The sequence below is a fragment of the Phyllostomus discolor genome, chromosome 5 (assembly GCF_004126475.2).
Source record: "Phyllostomus discolor isolate MPI-MPIP mPhyDis1 chromosome 5, mPhyDis1.pri.v3, whole genome shotgun sequence".
Classification (NCBI taxonomy): domain Eukaryota; kingdom Metazoa; phylum Chordata; class Mammalia; order Chiroptera; family Phyllostomidae; genus Phyllostomus; species Phyllostomus discolor.
This window is the reverse complement of record NC_040907.2, coordinates 106,352,323-106,374,454: the sequence shown is the minus strand read 5'-3', so window position 1 is coordinate 106,374,454 and position 22,132 is coordinate 106,352,323. Positions and strand designations below refer to the sequence as shown.

General features: G+C 39.3%; 1 protein-coding gene across 5 annotated transcripts in view; it reads left to right on the top strand.

The window, feature by feature from the left end:
- The window catches only part of MARCHF8 (membrane associated ring-CH-type finger 8), a 175,643-nt gene that overhangs the window by 1,014 nt on the left and 152,497 nt on the right, over positions 1–22,132 (top strand). The window lies entirely within an intron of this gene.

Genomic DNA, 22,132 nt, shown 5'->3' with positions numbered 1-22,132 from the left:
TGAGACCTCATGCCTCATTTCTGGTGTAGTTGCTCAGACAAAATGAAAGTGGGAGACGTTGCAAGACTTATTAAGACCAACTGAATGGATTAGTTAGGACATTTTTACTGAAAAAAAATGAGAGAAGTGGATGAGTATGTAAGCTAACATCATTAGAATCATGGAATAATGTGACTACCAAATTTTGAAACTCTGGAGCAAGAGAATGTTGTGTTTTGAGAGGACTGGCTCTAGGAGAAATGGAGTGAACATGTAAACAGAATATGAGATGGTGTTGTGTAAGCAAAAAAAAAATTACCAGGAAGAATTTTTTTTTACATTAAGAGAAACACATAGTTCTTTTTTGTGTGTTTCCTAAACTTTATTTATTTATTTTTAAAGATTTTATTTATTTATAGAGAAATGGGGAAGGGAGGAAGAAAGAGAGGGAGTGAAACATCGATGTATGGTTGCCTCTAGCACACCCCATAGTGGGGTTATGGTCTGCAACCCAGGCATGTGCCCTGACTGGGAATCAAACCCATGATGCTTTGGCTCGCAGGCCTGAGCTCAATCCACTAAGCCTCACCAGCCAGGGCTAAACTTTATTTTTATTGTTTACACTAAACAATAAAATTTTCCCCTTTTGCCCACCTGCACCCAGCCCTCACTCCTCTTCTCTGGCCATCACCACACTGTTGTCTGTGGCTGTGGGACATGCATATAATACTTTGGCTAATCCCTTCTCCTTCTTTCATCTGTCCTTGTTCCCTCTGATAGCTGTCAGTGTCTTCTATCTATGCCTCTGTTTCCATTTTGTTCATCAGTTTATTTTGTTCATTAGATTCCATGTGTAGGTGAGATCATAAGGTATTTGTCCTTCACTGACTGACTTATTTCACTTAGCATAATTATCTCCACATCCATCCATGCTGTTCTAAAAGGTGAGAGTTCCTTTTTAACGGCTGTGTAGTATTCCTTTGTGTAAATCTACCACCACTTTTTTTTATACATCCTTCTAATTGGTAAGAGATTTACTGAAACTTGAAGTTTGATATTGAAAAAGGAAAACCATGACCTTCTTTTTAGCTTGTCCATTTTATGTGAAGTAAGTCAGAATTGTTGGTTAAGTGGACCATCAGTGGGACCCAAGGTAATCTCATGAAATGTTTTTTCTTTTCAAAGCAAATTCACTTCATTGATCTCTGGTTTAAGTTTTAGACAAGTCCCTTCCCTTCCTAGGTTTTCCTATAAAGCATGGAAATTAGATTAATTTCTGTTCCACTTTTTGGCTTCAATTAGGGTTGCCATGTAAAATACAGGACATAACAGTTAAGGTGGAATTTAAGATAAACAGTGAATAAAGTCTTAATGTAAATATTGCATAGGGCATATTTTACTTAGACAATTCATTATTTATCTGAATTCAAGTTTAACTGGGGCTTATCTTTTTATTCGCTAAATCTCCAGCTAACATTTTTGCACCATTCGATCCAGAAATTATAAATGCATAGATGAGAATGAATTGATTCAACTAGTCAAGACCCCCTATTTGTTATAGTAGTAGTGTCCTAGTTCTTGAGGAATAGCTCTGTTTCACTTGCGCCGCCCCTCCCCCAGCAGTTCCTCTTCTACCATAATCACATGATGTTTAGATTTATATTATTGGTAATAAACAACTTAAATATCTAGAAGCAAAAACAAATAAAATTTTGCCAGATATCTGAAAGTAACAAATTTCAGTCTTAAAATCATATGTACTATAGTTTTCCTTATTATAAAAGATATGTTATAACCCTACTTGTTCTAAAGTTACATAATTGACTTCACAATATTTTCTCAATCAGTGGACTGCTCTGATGGTAAATAATCTTGAGGAACTTCTTATGCCTTTTGATTTGCCCCCCTACGAATATAGAAAATGATTAGTATAACCACTATACATATTTTGTATTTTAATGTTATATTTTTTCTTTGCTATACAGTCTACTCTCAGTTCTTGAGAAATTTGGTTCTTGACCAAGTTGTCCATGGAAAAAATGTCTCAGTTGTCTAACAGAAACTTCAGGTCTCAACAATCTGACAACCCTTTCATGCTGACATCTCTATCATGTCTTAGGCTACAAACAAAAGGAAATTTGGTTGTCAAATCACTTCTTGAGCAGTTTTCTGGAATGAATTAAGAACTGAGGTTCCACTGTATTTTGAAGAGTCTCAAAATGTTGAGATGATTTTTCAAGGAGTGTAAATTTTTATTTGTAATTTTTGTAGATTTTTATTTGTGTGTTTTTTTTAACCAGGCCAGATCCAGTTTCTTTCTTTCTTTCTTTAAGGATTTTTATTTATTCATTTTTAGACAGGGGAAGAGAAGGAGAAAGAGAGGGAGAGAAACATCACTGTGTGGTTGCCTCTCGAGCTCCCGGTACTGGGGACCTGGCCTGCAACCTAGGCATGTCCCCTGACTGGGAATCGAACTGGAGACCCCTTGGTTCACAGGCCCACACTCAATCCACTGAGTTACATAAGCCAGGGCCACATCCAGTTTCTTAACTCACTCTGAAATGCTTGAACTTTCTAATTAATTAATTAATTCATTAGTCAACAAAAAACTGAGTACCTTCTATGACAGGCTGCTGTGATCAGTGTTGTAATTCACAAGTTATATAGGAGTTAAATCATGTGAAATTCCAGGATAATGGGATGAGGACCTTGAAGTGGTAGAAATGCAATTGAAGTTGAGAGGAGGATAGATAGAATGGCAGAACTTTCTGGAGAGGGTAGTATTTAATGCAGGTTATGGTGGTAAAAGTGGGGTTAGGAAGACAGGTTTACAAGAAAGGTGGGAAGAATCAGGAAAGGGTAGGGAATCCATTATTCAGTTCTACAAAGCATATACTTGGTTGAATTAAAAATTGTTGATAATTTTGTTTACAGGTAGTCTTTAAAAAATTTTAAGTATATGCTATTGATTATCCTATTACAGTTGTCCAACCTTTTCTCCCCTTCACCCCTCTCTACCCTGTACCCACCTTCCCTCGAGTATTTTCTCCCCCTTAGTTCATATCCATGGGTTGTACATACAAGTTCTTTGGTTTCTCAATTTCCTATACTATTCTTAACCTCCCCCTTCTACTTTGTACTTACCATTTATGCTTCTTACTCCCTGTACCCTTTCCCCTGTTCTCCCCCCTCACCTCCCTACTGATAACCCTCCATGTGGTCTCTATTTCTGTGAATCTGTTCCTGTTCTAGTTGTTTGCTTAGTTGATTTTTTTTTAGATTTTATTTATTTATTTTTAGAGAGGGAAGGGAGGGAGGAAGAGAGAGAGAGAAACATCAATGTGCGGTTACTGGGGGCCGTGGCCTGCAACCGAGGCATGTGCCCTGACTGGGAATCGAACCTGCGACACTTGGGTTCGCAGCCCGCGCTCAATCCACTGAGCTATGCCAGCCAGGGCTTGCTTAGTTGATTTTGTTTTTGTTTTTTTAGGTTTGGTTGTTGATCATTGTGAGTTTGTTGTCATTTTACTGTTCATAGTTTTGATGTTCTTTTTCTTAGGTAAGTCCCTTCAATATTTCATGTAATAAGGGCTTGGTGATGATGAACTCCTTTAACTTGAGCTTATCTGGGAAGCACTTTATCTGCCCTTCCATTCTAATGATAGCTTTACTGGCTAAAGTAATCTTGGATGTAGGTCCTTGCCTTTCATGACTTTGAATACTTCTTCCAGCCCCTTCTTGCCTGTAATGTTTCTCTTAAGAAATCATCTTATAGTTTTATGGAACTCCTTCGTGGATAACTCGTTTCCTCTTGCTGCTTTTAAGATTGTCTCTTTATTTTTAATCTTGGGCAATTTAATTATGATGTGTCTTGATGTTTTCCTTCTTGGGTCCAATTTCTTTGGGACTTCCTGGGCTTCTTGAACTCCTGGAGTCTATTTCCTTCACCAGATTGGGGACGTTTTCCTTCTTATTTTTTCGTATACATTTTCAGTTTCTTGCTCTTCCTCTTCTCCTTCTGGTACCCCTGTAATTTGGATATTTGAACATTTAAAGTTGTCCCGGAGGTTCCTAAGCCTTTCCTCATTTTTTGAATTCTTGTTTTTTCAGTCTGTTCTGGTTGGATGTTTATTTCTTCCTTCTGTTGCAAATTGTTGATCTGAGTCCCAGTTTTCTTCCCTTCACTGTTGGTTGCCTGTATATTTTTTCTTTATTTTACTTTGCATATCCTTCACTTCTTTGTGTATTTGTATCCATACTCAATCATTTCTGTGAACATCCTGATTACCAGTGTTTTGAACTCTGCATCTGATAGATTGGCTATCTCCTTGTCACTTAATTATTTCTGGAGTTTTGATCTTTTCCTTCATTTGGCAGCTGTTATGTTGTAAGTGACAGATTCTTAGGTATTTGCCAGAGTGGGGTAACACAAGTTGCTGGGTTGTGGTGCTGTGTGTCGGGGAGGCGTTAGAGAGGGAACAATGCCATTTGCTTGGCTTCTGCCCCTCTTTCAGTTACTTCCCTTGCCACCTACAAGCAAATTGGGCCCTCCTGGTGCAGATTCCCAGGTGGGTGGGTTTGTGTACTTTTAGGACCCCATAGGCCCCTTCAGTGGACTCTCCTGTGAGACTGGCAGTTTCTTCAACTCACACAGGTATTTGTAGCCAGTGGTTTTGAAGCTTTCTTTTCCTACACTGGAGCCCTGCGTTCTGTGCTCTGTTTTGCTCCCCAGTTCTCCCTCCTTGTTTACCCACACGTGAATGTGGGACTGCCTAGTCCACCAGCCACTGCCTTGTTTGCTTGGTCTGCTAACTGCTTCCTTGCCAGGCATCCTCTCTAGGCAGCTTCCCATCTTGGCCCCTCCCACCAGTGTGGATGAATGTTTCTTCTTTAACCCGTTGATTGTTGGACTTCCATACAGTTCAATTTTCTGGTAGTTCTGTTCATTTTCTGTTTTTAAATTGGTATCCTTCTTTTGGTTGTGCAAGGAAGTTAAGTGTATCTACTTACTCTTCTATCTCGGCCGGAAGCCCCTGTGTACAGGTAGTTTTTGATTCACTGTGATGCTAAATTCTTAAGTGTGTATCTATATTAGGAAGATCTTCAAATGTCAGTGTAGCCCTTTGGAAAAATGTTTATGAAATGTGTTGCACACACAAAAATGTGTCATTTGCATATTAATAATTAAAAAATAGATTATTCATACTGTTGAAACCTCTGTGCCCCCTTTCTGATTAGACTCCATTTCCTTTTGTTCTGAGGTGGTCTCTTGTAGATAGCATATATATGGGTCATGTTTTCTTATCCATTCAGCTGCCCTATGTCCTGTGATTGGAACATTTAATCCATTTACATTTAAGTTAACATTTAAGGTTATTATTGATAGGTACTTATTTACTACCATTTTATTTTTTTCTACCTATGTTTCACTGTCCTCCACTATTGCTGCTTCTCCTCCTCCTTCTTTTAAGCAAGCCTTTTAATGTTTCTTGTAATACTGTTTTGGCAGTAATGAGCTTCTTTAGCTTTTTTAGTGGGTTGGGGAGGCAGTTCTGGGGAAGGTCTTTATTTTGCTTTCAGTTTTAAATATAGTCTTGCTGGATGGTCTGACTTTTCATCACTTTGAATATTTCATGTCATTCCCTTCTGGCCTGAAGTATTTCTGTTGAGAAATCAGCTGACAAACTTATGGGAGCTACTTTGTAGGTAACTGTTTTTCTCTTGCTGCTGTTAAGATTCTTTGTGTTTAACCTCAACAAAACAAAAAAAAAACTAGCAAAATATAACCAAAGACACTGAAACAGGGGATAGTCTGACAGTGACCAGAGGGGAGAGAAGAGGGAATTTCAGGGGGGAATGGGTAGGGTTTACAGGAACAAATTTGGAGGACACATAGGCAAAAACTAGGGGTGGGGGTAATGGGGGGGAAGGGGGGAGGGTTGGGTGGGTGGGCTGGAATGGGAGTAGGGGGGAGAAAACTGTACTTGAACAGTGATTAAAATAAAAAAAAAGATTCTTTGTGTTTAACCTTTGCCATTTTAAGTATGATGTGTCTTGATGTGGGCCTCTTTGGGTTCATCTTGTTTGGGACTCTCTGTGCTTCATAGACATGTGTATCCTCTTCCTTCAACAGGGAAGTTTTCAGCCATTATTTCTTCAAACAGGCTATAGATCCCTTGCTCACTTTCTTCTTCTGAATCCTGTATGATGCAGATGTTGTTATACTTGATATTGTCCCAGAGGTCCCTTAGACTTTCCTAATTTTTAAAAATTCTTTTTTCTTTTTGTTTTTCTACTTGGGTGTTTTTTTTTTCTTTTTGTCTAAATCACTGATTTGATTCTCTGCTTTACCTAACCTGCTGTTGATTTTTTCCTAGTGCATTCCTCATTTCAGATATTGTATTCTTTGTTTCTGACTGGTTATTTTTTTATGTTTTTTATATCCTTTTTAATGCTTAGTATTTCTTTTAAGTTCTCACTGAGATCATTATTCCTGTAAAGTTCTTGAGCATCTTTGTATCAATCATTTTGAACTTTACATCTGGTATCTTGGTTGCTTCCATATCATTTAATTCTTTTTCTTTTTCGAGGGGGTGTTTCTTTTTTTTTTTTTTATTTAGGGCATATTTCTTTGTCTCCCCGTTTTGTGTCAGTGTGTTAGGTAGATATGCTATGATTCCCAAACTTGTTATGATGATTTTATGGTAGGTGCCTTGTTGGGCTCAGTGGCACAATCTTTCATATTACTGGAGCTTGGTGATTAAGTAATGTATCATGTAGCATATGTGTACCTACCTGTTATAACTGAGTCTTGAATGGTGTTGGCCTTTTTGTGGGTAGAGTTAATCCTTAAGTCTGGCTGACTACGTAAGACTAAACGTCAGTCACCATGTATAAGTTGCTGTGCAGGGGCTTCCCTCTGAAATAGAATTGTTCTCAGCAGGGTCTGGTGTCTGCCAGAATTCCCCTTTGGGTGTGATGCTTGCGTGGCTAGTTCAGTCTGGTGTGTTCTGAAGCCCACAATTAGTTGTGTTATTTCCAGGTGTACCTGGGTGGTGTTCAGGTACAGGTTGATTTTAACCAGCCTTAGACTGTCTGTCTGGAGCTACTGTGCTATTCACTGTGTGTGGCTGCATCTACTGAGCTTGGGTGTGTGTGTTAGGGGAAAAGCTAGGTCTGTGTACAAGGGTTGGCTTCATCCAGCTAAGAGCTTGGGGCAGATCTATAAAAGGTTTTAGGCTTCCTGAGATCTACCTTCACATGTCAGCTACTCCACTTCCCCCTGTTGTTGCCTGGTCTTACTCCAGAGCATTCTGAAGAAAGACTGTGGAATGAGTCCCAGCTGGCTGAGACATACCCTTCCACATGTCACAAGGTCTGTAGGGCATGGCAACCAGGGCTGTGAGGGTCTCCTGCATGGGGGCCATGCAGTTAGGTACTCAATGAGGAGAAAGTGGCCCCTACTCCTGAGACAAAACCACTCAGTGTCCTCAGTGTCTGCTATAGTCTCCAACTCCTCCCCCAGTAGGAGGTGCCACAGGTTCAGGTTGGGTGTGGCCAGCCATCCTCTCTTCTTGTGCAAGCTCTGGGGGGTGGAGTCACTGGAGCTCTGGAGAACAGATCAAAGGAGCCTCTTACTGGGGGTGGTGCCTGCAGAGCCATGGGAAAGGGCCAAACACTTAGTTTTGGTATTACACAGTAGCCTCCAAGGGAGAAACATTCCAAATGCGAATGACCCAGCTCCAAACAGCACTCTATTCCTCCCCACCCCATGTTGCTAGCTTAGCAGGTAGGGCAACCAGGACTAGGGAGGGCAGATCCAAATAGTCTCCCTTTGGGGTTGGTGGCAACAATCCTGTCAGAGGGGGCAGGCACTTGTTCATTTTCCAGGGTAAAAGTGTCTGAAGGAGGCATGCACCAAAGGTCCTGGCTCTGAGCAGCTATCAGATTCCTCCCACCTGCCATGGGACTGAACTCAGCAAGGTGAGGCTCCCAGCTGCCAGAAAGGTAGGTCAAATAAGTCTCTGGTTGGGGGAATAAAACGGGCTGAGTTCACAGGGTGATATAGCCACACAACCCCAGCACCCACCTATCTGATTCCCAGACAAAAGCCTTCCCAGGAGACGTGCTCAGCAAGTCCCAGCTCTGCACAGCACTTTGTGTCCCATGCTGGACTGAATTCAGCAGGACAGGGCCACAGGTAGTGAAAGGGCAGACCAAGTGATTCAGCAGGTTGGGGGTGGGGTCCCAGGTGTGCACTTGAGATGGAGAAGAATGGTCAGTCCCCTTTCTGAAGCTGCATAGTTCATTCACTGTCTGAGTCTCCAGTAAGAGGTTCTCCAGAAAAAGAGTGCCCCAAAGGTCCCTGCTGGGTGTAGCCAGTATACACCTTTGTAGGGCACCCCTTTGTCACCAGTAGTTGGAGGACCGGACAGTGCACTCCCCAGGCTGGTGCATCACCCTGGGAAAGTGGCATCTGGGTCTCTAGCGGACTCCCTTCTCTCCCACTGGGATTGAATTCCCACTAATTTTCACCACCACATGCTATGCAGGCTCCTCTTCCTGTTTTGTTGTTCTGGGTTGGGGATCCCTGCATGGGGCTAAGGACCGCCCCCCCCCCCCCCCCCCCCCCCCCCCCCCCCCCGTGCTCTTTCTTTGCAGGAGGGAGTTTTGCAGCAGAGATTCCCTCCAGCTTCACAGCCACCACATGTGGGTGCAGGATCCAACCCTGTCCATGTCTCTGCCCTTTTTACCAGTCTCTGTGTGGCTTCTTACATAAATCCTTGGTTATAGTATGTTAGTTCAGCTAGCCTTCAGTTGTTTATTCAGGATGAATGCTCTATAATTTAGCTATAAATCTAAGTTTGGTGCTGGGAGCAGATGAATGTAGCCTCTATGTACTCTGCAGCCATCTTGGAATTTGTACTTTATTATTCTTGTTTTATTACACTTGTATGAATTAGGCAGATGGAATATTTTATTTGGTAGTTATTTTGTTCATGGCACATGATCAGTCTCATGTGGAAGAGCCTTTGGAAATGACTGAAAGCTTTAAACTGCTTGGCTAAGATTTCTCAAGAAACTCTGTGCCATAAATGGATTCCTTCTGTGTTACTCCCAGAAGGGTTAGGTTGCTTTTAGGTGAATTTCTTCAGGATAGTTGATGTGGAAGATGGTACTTTACTGCTATAATCTGATTTTTAAGTTAAAATGAACTTTTATTTTATGCTGGGAGGCTACATGCTATAAACATTTAGATTTATCTTGATTTCTTAAAAAATTAAATATATTCTCAGGAAGGGTAGCTTTTATGTTAGATTCTATCAAAGCACTAAAATTTTGAGGAATTCCTGGGAGTCTTAAGTTTGTTAATTTAGTGGTGATAATGTTAGGAATGCTGTAGTACTTACCCAGGTGGCATAGTAATTAAGGATATGGGCTTTGGAGCCAGCTCAGCACTTAGCATGTGACTGTAGGCTGGGGTTTCTGCATCTATACAGTGGAGATATTAAGTTACACTAGCTACTTCATAGGGTGGTTGTGATCATACGAGGTTTTTTTAACTTGTTGAAACTGAAAATGTTTTTTCTCTTTTATCATAAAACTTAAAATTGTGTCAATTTTGTTACCAGCACAGCATTTCATACAACTTGGTATAGTTCTGAGGGTATTAGACTTCAGAGTTAGGAAATGTGAGTTGCACTCCTGACTTTGTGAGTAACTGCTTAACCTCTGGCAAGCAGCCTTGCATCATCTCTCTCTGCCTAGTTTGACTCATTTATAAAAGTGGGCTTGGGTTTGAATCAGTCGATCTCTACAATTCCATCTAGTTCTTCCATTCTGTTTATTTGTGTCCCACTGAATCATAATTGAATTAATTATAACACAGTTCATGAGGAGAACACATTTTACAATCTGGAGAGGAAATGGTTTAGGGTGGGGAGGGTAAGATAATTTTACAGAAATAGTAAGGGCTGATACTTTGAGAATAATTAGATTTTTTTACCTGATTCTAATCTAGAGTGAAATGAACAACAGTAGATGGAATGGAGGCACTCTTGATTCAGTTTATGGACACATTTCTAAAGCTTACTCCTGTCCAGCATAGAAATGGGTCACTTTAAGTGCTCTATGCTTCCTAACCCTGAAAGGATGAAGTTTAAGGTCATACTGGCAAATGATTGTTAGAGTCAGGTCCAACTTATTTAAGCCTGAGCTAGAAATGGTGTTACATGACTTTTCTGATCTTCTGGTCTCCAATGGGTAGAAATCATGACATAATAAGTATTAAAGTAATCAAGAAAAAAACCATATGTGGTGTGGCACCATACTCACTAACTTTAACTGAATTATACTAATGATTCATATACTACTTTTTAAAAAAGAATAATTTTATTTATTTTTACACAGAGGGGAAGAGAGGGAGAAAGAGAGGGAGAGAAATATCAGTGTGTGGTTGCCTTTCCTCCACCTCCAACTGGGGACCTGGCCTACAACCCAGGCATGTGTCCTGACTGGGAATTGAACTGGCAACCCTTTGGTTTGCAGACCAGTGTGCAGTCCACTAAGCCACACCAGTTGGGGCCATATACTACTTTTTTTTTTTTGTCTGCAATTTGTTGTTGGTCGACGTGTAGACTAAATATTATTCTGAATTTTAAAAACCTTGCCCTTAACTCTAGATTTTGATTATTCACCTGGGAAACGCAGCACTATTACTCTTTTTTATTTTGAGTGATCTTTGAATGCTTGCCACTTTTACTTTCCTTTAAGCAAAGCTGGGAACTGTGAGTTTGAGTTCTTAGGTCCTGTTGAGATATGCAGCTAAATTTGTCATCCACTATGTGGGTGCTTTGCCAACATCTCTGGAGATGTTTACCAATCTGGGCAATTTTGATAATATTATCTTCTTATAGTTTCTGCTGTGAAGCAGTTTTTGAAGAAATATGATAGGTGGGGTACAAACTCTTGGGGAAAAAGATATTTTTATTTTTGTTAAATTATAATGATCTCTTTCCTAATTCCCGACCTAGGATTTTGGCCACCAAAGGAACAGTTTTGTTACCCTTTCTTAGCATCTGGTTGAGGAGAGATGTGTATGCCCGTGTGTGTGTGTGTGTGTGTGTGTGTGTGTGTGTATTTCCTAAACTACCTCAGGTCTCCTTTACATAATGGGTGTCCTATTCCTGAGTAGGGATTAGACTCCAGTGTACCAGTGGATAAATCAGTTTATGACAGGCTTCTCAACCTTAGCACTGTTGACATTTGGTGCTAGATATTTCTTTGTTCTGGGTCTGTCCTGTGCATCATATGTTTAGCCGTATCCCTGCCTCTTCCTACTAGTGCCAGTAGCAACCCCATAGTTATGCCAACCAAAAAGATAGCTCCAAAAGATTGTCAAAAGTACCCTGGACAGTAAAATCACCCAAGTTGAGAACCACTGACTCATGGATGCCTCTTAGCCAGCTTTCTGCTACAGTTATGGCCATCCTGCTCTTATCTGGTTTCTGCATGTTGCCAGCCTTTCTCACAGCCTCCTCCCCCTGATTGTGCTCTGCTCAGCTAATTAGGTGGAAAATTGCCAAGTTAAAGGTGGAATCAGTGGGGAACAGGGTAGAGCTAGAGTTAGGTGTCGGCTTGGGTAGTGGCTGAGCACTGTAACACCCAGATGGGTGTGTTTTTTTGGTGGCAGCTAATGATTAGACTTAAAGACAGGTGTTCTTTGACATGAGAGTGAGCTGACAGTTACACTGGTAGTCCTAGCAAACAACAGGTATGTGACATCTTTATGTTGTCTGAAGCCTGCCTGGTAGTTTGTGGTTTTGAGAGAAAATTTCAGGGGTGTTTTCTCCTTATTGTTTTTATTTGAAAGACCATGGAAATGAGAAACTGCTTCTTGATGAACTTCAATGTTCAATTTTTATTTCATTTTTGAGGTTACTTTAGCAATTATATAGTCAATAATTTTTTTCACATGGATAAAATGAGGTGGGAGAATTGTAAATATAAAGCAACAAATACTTAGTGAGTGCAACCAGGGATGATAACTGTGCCATAAGAAATGCTTGGAGTGCTCAGGGAGTGAGGCAGGTAACTGCTCATGACTCACTGTGTAAGGAATGGTAACTGTCTTGGGTGGGGCAAGTGGTGAAGGATGGGCAAGAAGATAGATAAACTCGACTTGGAACAGGTGTTCACAGTACTTGTTTATATTCATTCTCAAACAATCAGTGTTTGTCATTAGTACTTTTATTCTGGGCTTTAAAATATTTTTTTTACCTAGTCCAGGTCATTCTGAATGCATGTTTATTTTATAAACTTTATTCTCTTAACATTTATTGCATAATAATTCCCATCTTAATAACTTACTAAATAATTGCATTTTATGGTTATATTCTAATTTAGTTAACTGTTTCTCAGTTGTTTTTGCTAGTATATAGTGTATTTAAAAATTTTTTGCTACTGTAAATATCTTTTAATGGCTATCTTTGGGTATACATTTTAAACCACAGTTCAGATAATTTCTTTAGAATAATGTCATGAATTAGAATTACTGGGTGAGATGGTATGTATATTGTTTAAATTAAATTTATTGGGGTGACATTAGTTAATGAAATCATATAGGTTTCAAGGATATAATTCTATAATACATAATCTGCTTCTGCTTTGTGTGTTTACCATCCACAGGCAAAACTCCTTCTGTCATCATATATTTGACTACCTTTACCATTTATTTTTAAGGGTCTTGATTCATGTTACTAAACTGCTTTACTGACATCAGAATTAACACTTCTACTACAGATTGTTGACTGACCCTTTTGGTATCCTTGCCAAAGTCGAGTGCTGTTAAAAAAGAAAATAGGTGATTTAACAGGTGGAAAACATCTTATGTTTGTCTTTCTTTGCCTGTTTAGATTATTGGTACATTTGATATTTTACTGTTTTTCTTTTTCCTGTAAAGGTTCATTAGTTTCTTTTGTAAATTGGCTGTGCATGTTTTTCCCATTAATCATTTGGAGTGTTACTGCTTTTTTTTCTCATTCCTTTATACACTTTATATATATGTACTATTTTTATTTTTACTTTATTTTTTACTGCTTTTTAATTATAATTTAAATTCAATATTATTTTATATTAGTTCAGAAGTACAGCATAGTGGTTAGATAATCATATACTTTACAAAGTGTTCTCCCCGATATTTTTAGTACCCATCTGACACCACACATAGTTATTACAGTATTATTGCCTTTATATCCTGTGCTGTATTTAATATCCTCATGACTGTTTCATTACTCCCAATCTGTACTTCTTAATCCATTCACTTTTTTAATCCAGTCCCCATATACCCCTCTCCCCTGGTAGCTGTCAGTATATTCTCTGATTTATGAGTTTGTTTTTATGTTGTTCATTTATTTTGATCTATAGATTTCACATGTAAGTGAAATTGTAAGATATTTGTCTTTCTGCATCTGATTTATTTTACTTAGCATAATACCCTCTAGGTCTGTTCACACAGCAGCAAGTAGTAAGATTTAATTCTTTTTCTTTTTTTTTTTACAGCCAAGTAATACTCCATTTTATATATGTACTACAACTTTTTTTTGTTCAAGTACAGTTTTGTCAAGTATTGTTGTTCAAGTATAGTTGTCTCTATTTTCACCCCACCACGCCACCCTGCCCTACACATCCCTGCTTCCCACCCTTGAACCTACCATCTTTGGCTTTGTCCATGTGTCCTTTATACATGTCCTTGACAGCCCTTTCCCTATTTTCCCTCATTATTCCTCTCCCACTGCACCTCTGGTTACTGTCAGTTTATTTTTTTATTTCAATGTCTCTGGTTATATTTTGCTTGCTTGTTAGTTTTGTTGATTAGGTTCCACTTATAGCTGAGATCATGTGGTATTTGTCTTCGACCACCTGATTTATTTTGCTTAGCATAATCCTCTCCAGATTCATATGAGCTGTCGGGAAGGGTAGGAATTCCTTCTTTCTTTCTACTGCATAGTATTTCACTGTGTAAATGTACCAAGTTTTTGATCCACTCATTTACTGGTAGCCACTTACATTGGCACTTGGCTATTGTAAATTGTGCTGCTATGAACATTGGGGTACATAGGTTCTTTTGAATTAGTGTTTTTAAATTTCTTGGTGTCTTTCTTTTGGTTGTGTGAGGAGGCAAAGTGTATTTGCTGTGCCTCCATCTTGGCCATAGGTCCAGATTTAATTGTTGATAGACATATATTTTATTACCATTTATTGTTTATAGTTTCAGTCTTTTTTTCTTAATGAAGTCTGTTTAACATTATATATAATAATGGTTTGTGATGATGAACTCTTTTAGTTTTTTTTTTAAGATTTTATTTATTTATTTTTTAGAGAGGGAAGGGAAGGAGATAGAGAGAGAAACATCAATGTGCGGTTGCTGGGGGTCATGGCCTGCAACCCAGGCATGTACCCTGACTGGGAATCGAACCTGTGATGCTTTGGTTCGCAGCCCATACTCAATCCACTGAGCTACTCCAGTCAGGGCTCTTTTAGTTTTTTCTTGTTTGGGAAGCAGCACTTCATCTGGCCTTTGATTCTAAATGATAGCTTTGCTGGGTTGAGCCATCTTGGCTGTAGGTCCCTGCTTTTTTCATGACTTTGAATATTTCCTGCCACTCCCTTCTAGCCTACAAAGTTTCTTTTGAGAAATCAGCTGACAGTCTTATGGGGATGCCCCTGTAGATAATTAATTGCTTTCTCTTGCTGCATTTAAGATTCTCTTTATCTTTAACCTTTGGCAATTTAATTATGATGAGTCTTGGAGTGGGCCTCTTTGCATTCATCTTGGGTGGGATTCTGTGCTTCCTGGACTTGCGTATCTATTTCTCTCACCAAAGCAGGGCAGCTTTCTTTCATTATTTTTTCAAATAGATTTTTCAGTTCCTTGCTTCTTCTTTTCTCCTTCTGGCACCCCTATGATGTGTGTTGGAATGCTTGAAGTTGTCCCACAGGCTCCTTACACTGTCCTCATTTTGTTTATTTTTTATTCTTTTTTCTTCTTGTTGTTCTGATTGGCTGTTTTTTTTGCTTCATTATGTTTCAAAGCATTGATTTGATTCTAGGCTTTATCCACTCTACTGTTGTTTCCCTGTAATAAATTGTTCTTAATTTCACTAGTAAATACTGTTTCTGATTGGATCTTTTGTATGTTGTTGAAGTCCTCACTAAGTTCCTTGAACATCCTTATAACGAGTGCTTTGAACTCTGCATCTGATAGATTGCTTATCTCCATTTTGTTTAGTTCTTTTTCTGGAGTTTTGATCTGTTCTTTCATTTGGACCATGTTTCTTTTTCTTGTCATTTTGGCAGCCTCTCTGTGTTTGTTTCTATGCGTTAGGTAGAGCTGCTATGACTCCGTCTTGATAGCGTGGCCTGATGTAGTAGATGTCCTGTAGGGTACGATGGCACAGTCTCCACTCTCATCCAAGCTGGGTACTTGGACTGTGCCCTCCATATGGGTTGAGTATACCCGCTTTTTTAGTTGATTCTTCATTGCTGTTGACAAATCAATGAAAGTGATTTACCCAGGCCAATAAGCTGCAAGGATTGGCTTTGACCACTGACCACCAACCTCTGCCCTACTTGGAGGATCAGCTGTGCAGGGGCAGGGTGTGGTGCTGTGATGTTGTCTGTAGTTGTCCACTGCATGTGCAGGCCCTTGGATTTCCCAGGTGGTGCAGGCCAGGGTCTGCCCCCACCTGTGTTCTTCCCATGGCCACCTTGCATGAGCTGTAGAGCAGTATGAGATGTCTGCTGCTTGTGCTGTGCTTAGAGATTCTCCGGTGAAGCCAAACTGTGAATCTAGGCTGGCTACTTCTAGTGTCAGGCCTGGGACCACTTAGGAAGAGGTATGATGCTTAGCCAGCTGAAGCCAGCTGTTCCTTTTTGATAGGATTTAGCAAGTTGTGAAGCATGACCCAGGACCAGCTATTCTTATGGATGTCATGGTTCATAGTTTGGATGAACTGGTAAACTGGGTTGGATGGAGTCTCAGGGGACCTCCAGGGCTGGGCAAACAGTATTAGCTAGGTTGATATAGCACTGTCTTGCTGGCTCTGTGGTTTGTTGGGGGAGGGCTCAGAAAGAGACAGTGGCCTCTGCCGGCCTTTCTGTCTGAGAGAAAACTGTCCCCCAGCTCTCGCATTGATTCTGGACACTTCAGTTTCTCCCAGTATGCCACTGGTACCTTTAAGCTGCTAAACTGGTGCTGGAGCTCAGAGACAGTGAATCTGAGTCAGTCCATATGTGGGGTCTTCAGGGGGAGCTGCTTGGAACTCCAGAAGTTTCTTCCACTGACTCAATCTCCATTTGTTTTTGCAGCTAGAAATTATGGGGGCTTACCTTCCTGCCACTGGAATCCTGGCCCGAGGGTACCTAGTATGGGGCTGGGACTTCTCGCTCCTGAGATATCCCTCCCGAAATTTTTATCCACCATGTGGATGTGGGACCAGCCCATTCCGTGTTTTCACCTTGACTACCAGTCTTGCTGGGTGTGGTTTCTTTTAATTTTGTAGTTGTTAGACTTCCATTCAGCTGGACTTCTGATGGTCTGAGTGATAGCTGTTTTATATTTTAGTTGTAATTTTGATGTGGTTGTGCTAGCAGGCTAGCATTGTTTACCTATGCCTCCAGTTTAACCAGGAGTCCTCCAAATACATGTTTTAAGTCATTTGAAGTGATTCTGTTTTACATGATTACTCCACTGATTCAATAAATATTTAGGTTTGTTTCATTTTGTTTTTGAATTTTAGGGATTAAAAAATTTTTAGATTTTTTTTTTATTAATACTTATGGAAAATGTGCAGAGCCCTAGAGCCAAGCCTGTAGAACAAAGTGGAATCAAAACAATATAGCTTTGGTATTTGTTCCCTACTCTACCTCTGTTCCTTTCTCCCCCTCATTCTATTTAAAGCAGAAGCAAATATGGGTGCATGCATATGCACTCTTATGTGCATACTTTTTGTTGCCTTCCAGTCCAATCTTAGATGAATGGTAGCAAACTATACATAACTTGCTTTTTGCTCTTCCTACTATTTCCTGGAGATCACTCAGTAAAACTATACAGAGATGTTCTTTATGCTTGTTTTTGCAGCTTTATCATACTTCATTGTGTGAATGTGTTGTAGTTTATTCAACCACTCCCATATTATTCTACTGTTGGGTTGTGGTTAGAGTCTTACTGTTATAAATAGTGCTGTAATAAATACTGTATATATTTTATTTTGAAATTTTGCTACCCTATAGGGGGATCTTAGTTTTAGGTAGAATAACTTGATTTCAGGAAACATTCAGATGCAAGGTTACTGCTACTAACATTGTTCTGGTAGTAATGGGCAATGTAGGAGGCCAATCTTTTCACTTAGGGTAGAAATTTTTCATTCAATATGGGTCCACTCATTGGAGTGCTGAATCATTGTTTTTGTGTATACTGTGCCCATATAATAACTTCCACATTTTCTAGTTTCAGTTTCTTTAAAATAGCTTGAGACTTGAGAAACTTTGAAGCAAGCTGACTATAGAATTCTAGTGTTATAGAATGTTTTTACTTAGTCTTTTGTAGTTGTCTTAAAACCAAATTTTCAAAAAAATTTAAGGAAAATAATATGCCTTTATGGATAATTTCCAAAGTATTCAACTTGGTTTTATAGAAATAATAAGTTTCTAATTTTGTAGCTATATTTTTGTTCATTTGTGATGTTTACATAGTATTAATTTATACAGTTGCAACAATGAGTACCTAAATGACATAACCAGGTTTGGGCACAATAAAAGAAAATTTTGCATAGAGTTTACTGGTCTGGCAGGCTTTATTCAACAATTCATGAATTGGGCAGCATCCAATCTAGCAAATAGAAAGGACTTCCAAAGAGCTGTAAAAGGTGAGAGATTTTTTATGCACCAAAGTGTGCAGGAACACAGAAGTTATATTGGGCATTAGCTAATTGGTTAAAGCAAGGTCATTTTTTTCTTTTTAATTCTATGGAGAGTGAAAAAGGGGGAAGAGAGAGACACAGATACTGATTTGTTGCTCCACCTACCCATGCACTCATTGGTTGCTTCTTGCATGTGCCCTGATTGGGGATGAACCTGCAACCTTGGTTATCAGGATGATGCTATAAGCAACTGATTACCCAGCCAAGGCCAGAGCAGGGTTACTTTCCTTATATGGAGCCAAGAGAAACCTTGGAGTTGGGTAAGGTATATGGTACTAAGCAGGCCAAGTGCTGATTGGTTGACCTAGGACTTCCAAGGAGAACCAAAGATAGAAACCTAGTTAAGTTTTGGTTTGCTGACATGGGGTTTAGCAAGAGTAATTCCACCTTAGGTCCAATCAGGTTACTTTTAACAGGTATAAAAAGATTTTTAATATGTATTTAACTCATGGGAGCAGAAATGTGTACATCATTGAGAGTAGCTTACAAAATATGAGCATTCTGTATGTTCTGGGCATTAGCAAATGTATTTTAAGGTGGGAATGGGTAGCATCCTTCCTGTTCTAAAATTTCCCAGTTCCCCATAGGAGCCTGGCACTTAGAAGGTGCTCAGAAAATGTTGGGTGAGCCATTTTAGTATTTGGGGCAGACTGGCTTTCTTATCCCTATGAAAATACATGCTTGTCCATTTATTTGAGTAGGTTAATTTATTCATATATTTTATGTCTTCTCAAAGAGAAGGGATTTACAATGATCTAAAAAAATCTCTGCAAAGTGATAGTTGACTGTTAAAAAATAAGTCTATTTATATGACTTTAAAAAATTAAGCAGGGTGACATTGGTTAATAAACGTGTAGGTTTTAAGTGTACAATTCTATTTGTGATACATCATCTATATATTGCATTGTGTGTCTACCACCCAAAGTCAAGTTTTCTTCTATCCCTATATATTTGACCTACTTTACCCTTTACTACTCCCTACTCCCCTTCCCTCTGGTAACAACCATACTGTTGTGTGTGTCTATGCATTTTTGTTTGTTTTTCTTGCTTATTTGTTGCTTTCAGTTTTATATGCCACATGAGTGAAATCATATGGTCCTTGTCTTTTTCTGACTTATTTTGCTTTGATAGATGATTGGTTAAAGAAGATATGATACATATATACAATGGAAAACTACTTAGCTATAAGAAAATGAAATACTGTCATTTGTGATGGATCTTTAGAATATCATGCTATGATTATATTACCTTTAAATCAGGTCTTGGGGTATTATTTTGATGATTGACTGAAATAATTTTTCACTACAGAGTGCTATCTACAGGGGGAAAAACTGAAAAGAGTTAAGTTTTAGAATCATAGAGAAAACAATAAACCAAAGTTTTTATATTCCACTATTCATGTACAAATTAACATAATATTAAAATTACCCATTTTTAATATACTTTAACCACTTTGGGGATTTATCCATAGAATAATGAAGCCAGTGTTGCTTTTCTCTCTTTTATGTTATTGCTTTGTTATTCATTTACATGTGTATCACAGTCAGTGAGGCAGAAAGATTAGGAAACTGGAAGAAGGAAAGATTTAGTTGTAAAGAAACACCAGTTAATGTTTTAGAAATATTTTACTCCTGCTCTATCTGGAACACTGTAGGGACTATTAAAGAGTCCAGAGAGAATTCAGCCTTTTAAGTAGATCAAGCTTTATATGCTGCAGAATAATCTAAAACTATATAGTATATTGTGTTAGGGTTCTCCAAGGAAACAGAATCAGTAGGATAAACACACATTAATGTACCACTTAATGACAGGGATATGTTCTGAGAAATGCATCTTTATGTGATTTCATGATTATGCTTACACAAACCTAACTAGATGGCATATAGCTTGCTGCACCCCTAGGCTATATAGTATATTACTGTTGCAGATGTAGTGTGTCATCGACTGAAATATGGTTATACTATATATGACTATGTGTGTGTGTATATGTATATATGTCTATGTATATATGGAGTCTGTCCAGAAAAATTCCAGCCATTGTTAATATAATGAGAACAGTTTGCAGGACATCAGTGTAACCTGGTAGCCAAGGAGAGTGGACTGGAATGCACATGTGTGAACAATGACGGCTTCACTGTACTAGTGGGGCAGTAGATGCCATTGAGTGAGTTGTGTACTCTAGCTGTCACATTCAAAATGAGTGTGTACAGCAATGAATCTGTATCAAATTTTGCATTAAACTTGAACATTCCTCTGTGTAAACTCTTCGGATGATTCAGAAGGCCACAGCACTGGGCAGCTAGTGAATGGCAGTTTCATCACAACAATGCATCTGCTCATGCATTGCATCCTGTGCAGAGTTTTTTGGCAAAACATCAAATCACCCAGGTGACCTAGCACCCCTGCAGTCCAGATTTGGCGTCCTGTAACTTCTGGCTTTTCCCCAAAACTAAAATCACCTTTGAAAGGGAAGAGATTTCAGACTGTCACAGAGATTCAGGAAAATACGATGGGGCAGCAGATGGTGATTGGGAGAACTGTTTGAAGTCCCAAGGGACCTAATTTAAAGGGGACTGAGGTGTCATTGTCCTATGTACAGTGTTTCTTGTATCTTGTATCTTCTTCAGTAAGTGTCTCTATTTTTCATATTTCATGACTGGCTACCTTCTGGACACACCATATACATGCATACACATTATACTTGTGTGTGTGTATATATAGTGTGTATATATATAGTGCGTGTATATGTGTGTGTGTATATATATGGAGAGAGAACGTGGTCAAGACAGAAAGAGATTTATGTTAAGAAATTGGCTCATGTGATTGTGGAGGCTAGCGGGTCGAAAATTTGCAGGGCAGGCTGGTTGGCTGGGAACCCAGATTCTGGAGTTTGAGTCTGAAGGCAGCCTGTGGCAGAATTCTGTCTTCTTCCGAGGAGATGATTCTTTGATTCTTTTTTTTATTAAAACCTTCAAATGATTAGATGAGGCCTGTGCATATTATGAAGGGTAGTCTGCTTTACCGAAAGTCTACTGATTTAAATGTTAATCACATCTAGAAATCTACCTTCACAGAAACATCCAGGATAATGTTTGACCAAATAACTTGGTATAGTAGCCTAGTCAAGTTGATACATAAAATTAGCATCTCATATAGTGAAGAGCCATTTTGAATATGATTAAATGTCAAACTATAGCTCTGGCTGGTATGGCTCAGTGAATTGTATGCTGGCCTACTAAACAAAAGGTCACCAGTTTGATTTCCAGTCAGGGCACATGCCTGGGTTGTGGGCCAGGTCTCCAGTTGGGGGTGTGGGAGAGGCAAGTGATCGCCATATCTCTCATACATTAATGTTTCACTCCCTCTCTTTCTCCTTGCCTTCCCCTTCTCTAAAAATAAGTAAAATCTTTAAAACTTTTAAAAAACATTTTACTTATTTTTAGAAAGGAGAAGGGAAGGAGAAAGAAGGGGAGAGAAACATCAGTAGTTGGGTACCTCTTGTATACCCCCCACTGGGCACCTGGACCGCAACCTAGGAATGAGCCCTGACTGGGAATTGAACCAGCGACCCTTTGGTTCGTAGGCCAGCACTCAATCCACTGAGCCACACCAGCGAAGGCAATAAATAAAATCCTTTAAAAAAAGTCAGACTGTAAAGAATATTGGTTAAATGCTGTGGGTAGTAAGAAAGGGAAGGGGAAACTTGTTTCGCTATGTACAGGCATACCTTGGAAATACTATGTTCCAGACTACAGTAAAGTGAGTTGCAATCTTTTTTTCTCGTGGAAGACTTGCATTCAACTTGTAAAAAAAAAAATGCAACACTAGGAAGCATAATAAAATCAAGTACAGTAAAATGAATTATGCTTTTATTTGCTCACGGAGGAGATGAGCTTTGAGATGTACTCATCTCAGGAACTTTCTGAAGGCCACTGCATTTTCGGGCTGTGTGCAGAGTGTGGAGAGCATGCCAAGAGGAAGGATCAGCATGAACAAGGGTAGAGTTGACTATGGCATGTATAGGGGTCCTTGAGAAGATTTGTCCTGTCTGGACAGACACATCTCAGATGGTGAGGGTGGTAAAAATTAATAGGAGAGGCCAGCCCCACTCTGATTTCTCCACCTTATTGCATTAAGTAGAGAAGATGCTCCAGCCTGAGATGACTGACAGC